The sequence below is a fragment of the Protopterus annectens genome, chromosome 3.part0 (assembly GCF_019279795.1).
Source record: "Protopterus annectens isolate FY-2018-M chromosome 3.part0, PAN1.0, whole genome shotgun sequence".
Taxonomy (NCBI): Eukaryota; Metazoa; Chordata; order Ceratodontiformes; family Protopteridae; genus Protopterus; species Protopterus annectens.
Window position 1 is genome coordinate 1,408,384,525 of NC_056731.1, and position 8,872 is coordinate 1,408,393,396.

The following is an 8,872-nucleotide window of genomic DNA, read 5'->3' on the forward strand; positions in this document are numbered from 1 at the left end:
CAAAGAATCAAAAAGATGTTCATTGCACCTTCATATCAGTGAACATTTTTTATAGGGAAGGGAGTTAGTTGGCAGTCATTAGAAATTTGTCTTTTCCCCACTGTAGTGCAATCGCGGAGTTGGTATATATAAGTAAGGGTGTGTGTGCGGAGTGTAGTCCCTACCTTGGTGGGTTTGAAATAATGCAGTGTGTGTGATGGTCACTGTGGTGGACAAGTAATTCCTTCCCTATGAAAAATGTTCGCTGATGTGAACGTTTGTTTAATGGCTGTTCAATGCATTGTATTCAATGAACAGCCATTCGCTGTAAGTAGTTTTTGACAAAATAATATTGACTGAAATGACTTTTGTACCAAAACAACATTTGTAGCTGAAATGTCAGTTAACTTTCTTTTCTAATGAGGTTAGGGATGTTTGATTAATATATAATGTGCTAATGTCTTTAAGAGTATAATGAGCTTAATGTTGGGTTGGTGTCAAGTGGTACTGGACTGCAGATCAAGGAGTTGGTTGGAAAAATAACTTTTGGCTCATTCTGAAAGGTAAGTAGCAATGGTCTAAATTGTTCAAAGTCTGTGTGAGCTCTAAAGGTAGAAGACAGACTGAAGTATTTGGGCCTAGAACTTAAATATAATGGTCACTTTTGTGTTTTTTGCTATAGATGTTTAAAGTGTTGGTTTTTTGATGAGGAATAGAAGACATAGCTGAGGAGGATGGGAGTTGTTAGATATGGGAATAAGTTAGGTTTTAAGATTTTAAAGTGTAAGCTAGATGTAATATCCTTCTTTAAGCAGCATCCAAATATCTATATAATGCACTGCATTCTGCAGTATTGTTCTCTAACTGGAAAAAGTGTAATTTAGCAACCATATTCTGTTAGCAGAGGTTTGTTGGAATGGTCTTTTATTTTGAGATGAGAGACAGTATTCTAGCTAAGGAAAGAGAATTCCCTTACCTGTACCTGTTGTGACTTCCAGCTCTTTCCATAACCGAAGGAGAAACGATTATACTGTATCTTGACCTTTTGTTGTTGATTGTAAATGCATGCTCATTGTCTATCTATCTATCTATCTATCTATCTATCTATCTATCTATCTATCTATCTATCTGTCTGTCTACCTACCCATCTACCTATCTATCTATCTATCAATCTATTCCCACACTCCGGTGTTCAACCAGTCTCCTGTTTATTAACCTCTGTCCTTTCTGGAGTTAAATGAAGTGGCATATTATCTTAGTAGCAGTTTGTAGGGAGGGTTCTTTATTTTGGGATAGTAAGTAGTATGCTAGCTGAGGTAAGAAAATAATCTTGCACATATTTGTTGTGTCTTCTGAGGATTTTCAAGTGCAGAAAACAAGTGTTTATATTTTGACCTATGTTGAATAAGACAATCAATGGCAAGTGACTGGTCAAATAAAAATCTAAGGCATTTGTACTGGCTGATGGTTCTTAGATGGTTGCATAGAGTTTCAGAGAAGTACAAGTTCCTGGGCACTTGTTGGAAATGCTGTTCTGCCCCATATATTACTACTATATTTTTTGAGGTGTTAATAACTGGACTTTGCCCATAAAGTGAAAGAAGGGAGTACTGAAGTTGGAAAAAGCACTGATAAGCGCGTGGAACTCCATAGGACTCCTGGATTTAATGCAGTTAAGGGGAGATGAAAGTGTCAATCTTTATTCCACAGCATCAGCCATTGAAGCAGCTTGTGACCCATCTGTATGATCTTCACCACACATTGTTGTCTGTATTGCTGCATAAAGAAGATGGTTGATGACAGAATTGAAAGCTTTTTCTTCCATCAGTAATGACTGCACTAGTGAGGTTTCTATGGGCATCATTTTGAAATAGGTCATCAGTCAGTGAGCACAGACCTGTCTGTGGTTCTGTTGGCACAGAATCCATACAGATACCATGAAACAGTACCATTGTTTTGGAAGTATTCATTTGGTTGGGTGAGTGTTGAATAGAGGTGAATTATAAATCAGCATTTGAGGTGGTAGTGGATTTATTTGTAAATGGCAGTTTAGTGCTAACTTATATTTGTATGGAAAGTGATACTCTAATATTGAAAAAATGCAACTATGGAAAAGAGAATTTTCTGAAGTGATCCTATACATTTTAATAAAAGATAGGCAAAAGGAATCAGCCTCATTGGGGAGAGTCTGTGGCTAGGGAATTCTTCTGTTAGTTTTAGTTTTTATTTTAATAAAAACTTTGAGGATGCAATGAGACTGTATTCAGAAATCAAAGAATGGCGATATATTCTGCTAGAAATTTAAATGGGTAGGCAAGTGATTTGGGTGTTGGAAGGGAATACAGATATAATATTAGTTCTTTTGGAGACTTTGACAGTTAAGGATTTATTTTTTTTTTCCTAATAAATCATCAGTGCTGATGAGAACAGTGATTTGTTTGAAAGAAGCAACAATAGAGATTGTACACTATGCTGTACATTCACAATGGAATCACTAAGAAGAACCCTCTGAAATGATACTACTAGCCTGGTAGGACTGGCCTGGACAACAAAGCATAAATAAAAAATAAAAAAATAAATATTATTCAGAATAAGAACATTTGGCTAAATTTTCAATATACCACACCACCGTGTCAGTTATTGCTATTATACAATGACATTATTTAAGATAAAAGTTACTTCATTTTTTGTAAATAATGCCCATGTATAATGGTGAGGGGTTTCTCTTCCCTGCTTTTCCTGTATCCTGGGGTTTTCTTGATGTACTGCACATGCATACGGGACTTACATTCCCACTCTTACACAGTAAATCAGTGCTGTGGAAAGGAAGCAATGGAAAAAGGAAAATCTTCACTGCTTCTTTTTTTTCTTTTTAATTAACAACAAAAAAAAAAGTGATACTTTGAATGTACCGGAGAGATGGGACAGACAAAATTAAAAGGATATTCAGGTATGTTATGTTTTTCTAGGTTTGCATAACGTACCCGATTATCCTTTTATTTTTGTCTGTCCTGTTTCTCTCCTTAGTTTGAAGTCCCCAGTTTTTTGTCTTTTTTTTTTAATGAAACAAAGTTATCTCAGTACAATAATGCTGAAAGGGAAGTAATTTTTTTGTAGCATATATTAATGGAAAAAAAAGTCTGGGTGACTGGATTTTTCCCATTTGTATATGCTCGGATTCACAAAGTGCACACTGGTTGGTCTGACCAATCAGTGTGCTCCTTTTGGAATGTTAATGTCCAGTCATTGTATAAAATCTTATACATTCTTGTAGGCATCAGCTATTGCAAAGAGTGTAATATATGCATATGAAATTAATTCCTATTTAATAAATGGACTGTTTAGTAAAAGTCCTGTTACACCAACTAGCTAAAATCATTAGTTCAGTATAAAAATTATTTCTTCATTTCTTCAAATTAACCATGAATAGTTTCACTACCAACTACTGTTGCTATTGTTCTTTAGAGTAAGAACCTACACAAGTATGTTGTTGTGTCTTTTGGCTTTTCCCAGTTAGGGATCGCCACAGCGGAACTCCGGTCCGCTAATGATTGGCAGTTGATTTTTACGTGCCGAGTTGCCAGCCCTGACGCACAACCTTCAACGAAGGTACACCCATTCACGCATGTCTCCACACAGAAGATGCTCTAGCTGAGAATCGAAAAGGACAACGTCTTACTGTGAGGCGACAACTACACAATTATGTAATGGTTGATAATTATCAAGCTAAGGTAAGGTAAGGAGTAACATGACAGACTCCTTTCCAGCTTGTTTTATCAAGCTAAAAGATGGCAGACATAAGACAGTTAACTGTGAGGTGTTGATGCCAGATCTCACAGGAGCATGTAAAACCATGGTAACTGGCCAAAAGGGACAGGTGCAGTTTTAGCTGCACATGTTTGGAATGGCTTGCTAGAATGCTGTGTGAGACAGATGACAGCAAATCACATGACTATGAGCTGGATATGTTTCCTGTGACTTCACAGCCTCATGTCCTGATTAGATTTTGAGAATGTGCATTGTTCACAACAGGATATGTTTACTGTATTTTGACTCTGAATTACTGCTTCCATATTTCCGTTTTGATAAAAAAACATGTGAATTATATCAGCTATCACAAGACTGTTTACTCTCACACCATGACAATGGGCATTTGGCTCAAGTGTGGGCCATTATTAATGTAACCTTCACTGCTGAATGGTTTGATTCAGTCTGAGCAGCAGTGCCATAATAAATATGACATTATATATGTTATATAGGTTACGGACTTTATTAGTACTGCATTTATTATCAAATGTTTGGTGTCAACAGAGGGTTCATTCTTTAGCAGGTACAATTTTACTTTGTCTGGATTACAAAACTTAGAATGCAAGCACATAAACATCAAAAATGAATCTGATGGGTATTTGACTAAACACAGAGTTAACTAAATATAAACAAATAAATAAATAAATAAATGGAAATGCATTACAGGTGGGCTTACATACATGGAAGAGTCTGCAGCTAACCTTCATTTGCTGTATATGCTATAGTTAGGCACTTGCTAGATGAGCAAAGAATACCGTCCAACTTGATTACCATTTTTAGATTTAAAAATATTTGTGCTGTTTAGACACAAATGTACACTTTGGGAAAGAGCCAGCTAAAAGAAGTCTAAACAGCCTCACATTTGACAAATTTTTAATTGTGCAAATGTTGATAACAGCTCTTGTACTACATTTTTATTTGTCAGTCACTACAACTGAGAAGTATAATTTGTCATGTGACTTGTATACCAAACTTACAAGGTCTTGATATTTAAGGATGGATTTTCATTTAGAAAAATGGCATGACAAAATGAATGACTTAATTACTGCCATAACTCTTCTTGGAATATTTAGTGCCATGGGATTCTGTCATTGTTTCTAATGGTTGTCACACAGATTACAATACCGCTAAAATGTTGTCTGGATTAAAATGTCATGGGATTCAGTTCTTCTGTTAGGAAGGAACCTGGGTCACAGCAAAACTAGATCATCATATCAGGAATAAATGAAACTGAAAGATAAGAGGATGCAAATTTATCTTGAAAGCAAATTGCTACTGCATCTGCTAAGGCTAAATCCAATACTATAAAACTGTGTAAAATTTGAATGATCAGATAGAAGCCACAGTAGCCTTACTGAACCTTTGCTATAGTTTTCTCATTTTCTTAAATGTAGGCCCCAATGAGTATGTGTGCACTTACATTGTGCATTTTTATGAAAAAAGTATGTTTGTGTGATTAATTTTCTGTGGTCTGGTAAAAGTGTCACTGGCATTGCTGATATTAGAGAAACATTAAAACTGCATTGTGCTTTAAATGTTTCAGGAAATCAGAATATCTTCCAGCAGACTATTTTTTCCAGCAATTTATCTTAGTCTTATACTTGTATACTTTACATGTGTGTGTTTCTGTGTGCATATGTGGGTGTGTGTGTTCTGTTTTGTCAGCTACTGTGTTTTTTTGTCTGAAATGTTTACATAATAATACATAATGAACTGACATGCTACTGGGCAGGCAAAATCTTCCAGGTGGCATGGATCTCTTGGGAACATAAAATAAGAGAGCATACATATACTGTAACTATGTGTAGGAGGATGTAGGACAAGGTGATAGGCATAGAAGGGCATGTTACATATTTTGGATTAATAGTATAATAATAGAAAACCTCTTATCATGTTAGTGAGCTACTCATAACTCCAGGTATCTCTCCAACCTTCTGCTTCAGTTTGACTGTAAGTAGAATGTTAAAGCTATTTTTATTATTGGCTCCCAAAATGGATGAATCAAGTGTCTCTATAGACAGATTTGTTTTGGAAGTAAAAAAAAAATGAAAAATTATATGTAAAGAAAAAAGAACACACCAGGATCAAGCATGGCAAAAACTTTAATAATAAGCTTAGCGCTTTCTCACCATTTTTAAAGTTCTTGCTGTGTTTGATCCTGTTGCATTCTTTTTTCTTTACATATATTTTTAACACCAGGATCATTTACTCACTGTGGAGCACTTTCTTATTTTTGTTCTTAACATTGAAAAATTCCACAAGCATTGAGAAACTGGAAAATTGAAACCTCTCCGTAGAAGGCCTTATTGATGGCAATGGCCATGTCCAAGGAGATTCAGCTGATAAGGGCTATTGGAGTTCAGGAAAGTTATGATTTCTTAATATAAGGAAGTTACATAATTGTTTGCAAAGTATAATTCATAGCCAGCTAGGATGATTGCTAGGTCAGCTCACAGTCCAGAGAAATTAGACAGAATGGCATGAAATTTAGCAAAAGTTTCTTTTATTTGTTTATTTGTCTGACTGTTTGCCTGTTTGTTAACCTGGTAAATGAGCTGTTCAAGAGTCCATTTTTAGCCATAACCAGGGTACAATGGCAAAGGTAATAATACATAAAAATGCCTTTAGTAACACACACACATGCACACACACACACATACACACACACACAAGGCTGTCATTAAGGCATTTTACAAAGATTATATGTATAAAACATAGCCAAGAGGTGTCAGTCAATAAGTAGAACATTAAACATTATTTGCAAGAGCAATGTAAAGGACTCTTCATTTAACTACCGAATTGAAGGTAAGCATATTGCAATGTGACAGTGTTATGAGTTGTACAGCATGCTTACAGCACTGTAATGTGTGATGGAGTAGGAATCAACTTGTGAACGGTGCATGGCTGTACAAAACATATGGAGGAGGCTAATCTTGAATGGGAGAATTAGTATCATTGACTAAAAACATGGTGTTTTTGGATACTGAAGCATATGAAAGACAAATACCCACTGTGACCCATTGCTTTTTATTCACAAATGCTAGCTGAAGATTTTTTAGTGGATCCTGGGTGCACTTCCTCTAGAAAGGGTGTATCGGCCACCTTCTCAGAGGTTTGACTGCTTTTTATCAGAGTTTACTTTTTCAAACAAAGCAAATGAGATACTACAGTTAGCCCAGTGAAAGAGAACTATAATAGTGAACGGAATCAAAAGGTTTGTTGAGAATGATTTCAAAAGCATAATAAATATTTAGAAACAAAAACAGATGTTTTATAGCAATTAAAGTAATGAGGACTTAAAGATGGCATGCAATATCCATTCTGACTTTTTCATGATCCAGAAACTTTGCTCCAGGATCTTATGTCATTTGGTGTCCTGGACAATGATACAGTGTATTATGTGGGAGATGCAGAGATCTGTGAAGTTGTAAATGAACTCTGATATCTTTTGAAATCTTTGGGAGAGAAACAGGTCAGAAGGTCTCTACAACAACAGTCAAAGGTGGGAAGATTAATAGAATTTAATGTTTTGGGGGCACTTGGCACTTTGTGATATATTTTATACACAGTGTTACTGTATTCATTACTCTTTTCAGATGACAAAAACAGGTATTTGAGGATACTTTGTTTGTTGAATGATATCCAAAACCAATGAATACAGTCTGCATAAAGTTAATTAGCTGACTTCTCAAATTGACTTTATACTGATGACAGTAGTGTTAGTACCCAGAGTTCATCAGGTAACCTTCAGCCTGACGACCATAGGATGACATTTAGTTAACGTAGTTTAGAATGTGTCATGAGAGTGTAAGATAACAAAATTAGGAAACCACTTCTGATTGCTCTGACTGAACTTGGATTCAGTGACACACTGATACAGAGATTTATGCAGCTACTAAAATAGGAATGTGTGTGTGTGTGTGTGTGTGTGTGTGTGTGTGTGTGTGTGTGTGTGCGTGCGTGCGTGTATGTATATATATATATATATATATATATATATATATATATATATATTTATAGATAGATAGCTATATCTATATGTATATGTGTTGCTATACCTACATCGTTCTAGTATATATGTATAGCTATATCTATCTTAAATGTATTTATATATATATATATATATATATATATATATATATATATGTATATGCATTGCTATATCTACATTGTTCTAGTATATATGTATAGCTATATCTATCTTAAATTTATCTATATGTATGTATATATGTTGCTATAATTACATTGTTCTAGATAAACAGGAATGGAAACCACTGGCCCATGCTAGGTTAATAACTTGTACACATATCTGATAAATATATAGATATATCTACAACTATCTCTCTATCTAAATATATATATATATATATATATATATATATATATATATATATAGAAACACTTTGGAATCTTGAAATACTGAAATGTCGAATTTCAGTATCTCGAGACCAAAGTGTTGAATCTGCAGATGCGCGAAACTGCAGAATATCGAACCCAGAAATTTTGAAGCCATGGTACTGACGCGCATTAGGTAAGTATGGTGCCTTTAAGGGTTTTGGGGAGGGTTTGTAATTTTGTGAGTGTGTCAGGGAGTGTTAGTTGTGGGTTAGGGTATGTAGGTGAGAGTGTGAATGTGTCAGTGTTGAGAGTGGTGGTGTTTGTATCTGTGTGATGTGTGTTTATGCGAGGGGGGTGTGGAATGTATGTTGGTGGGATTTGTGTGTGTTGGTGTTTAGTGTGACCTTGGAGTTAGTATATTTCAGTAGGGGGTGTGGGGGGCTTGCCCCCCACATGGGGGGTGCAGGGAGCTTGCCCCCTGCTTATAGTAAAAGTGTGTGTGTCTGTTTGTGTTGTTGTGTGGAGGTAGGTGTACTTGTGTTTGTATGTGTGCTTTAATGGTTGCGGTTTTGGGTTTCGAGGTTTTGGTTTTCGGTTTTTTGGGTTTTCGGCTTTAGTCTCGAAATACTGAATTTCGATATTTCAGTATTTCGAGATTATAAAGTGAATCCATATATAAACATACACACACACACACACACACACACACACACACACACACACACACACACACACACACACACACACA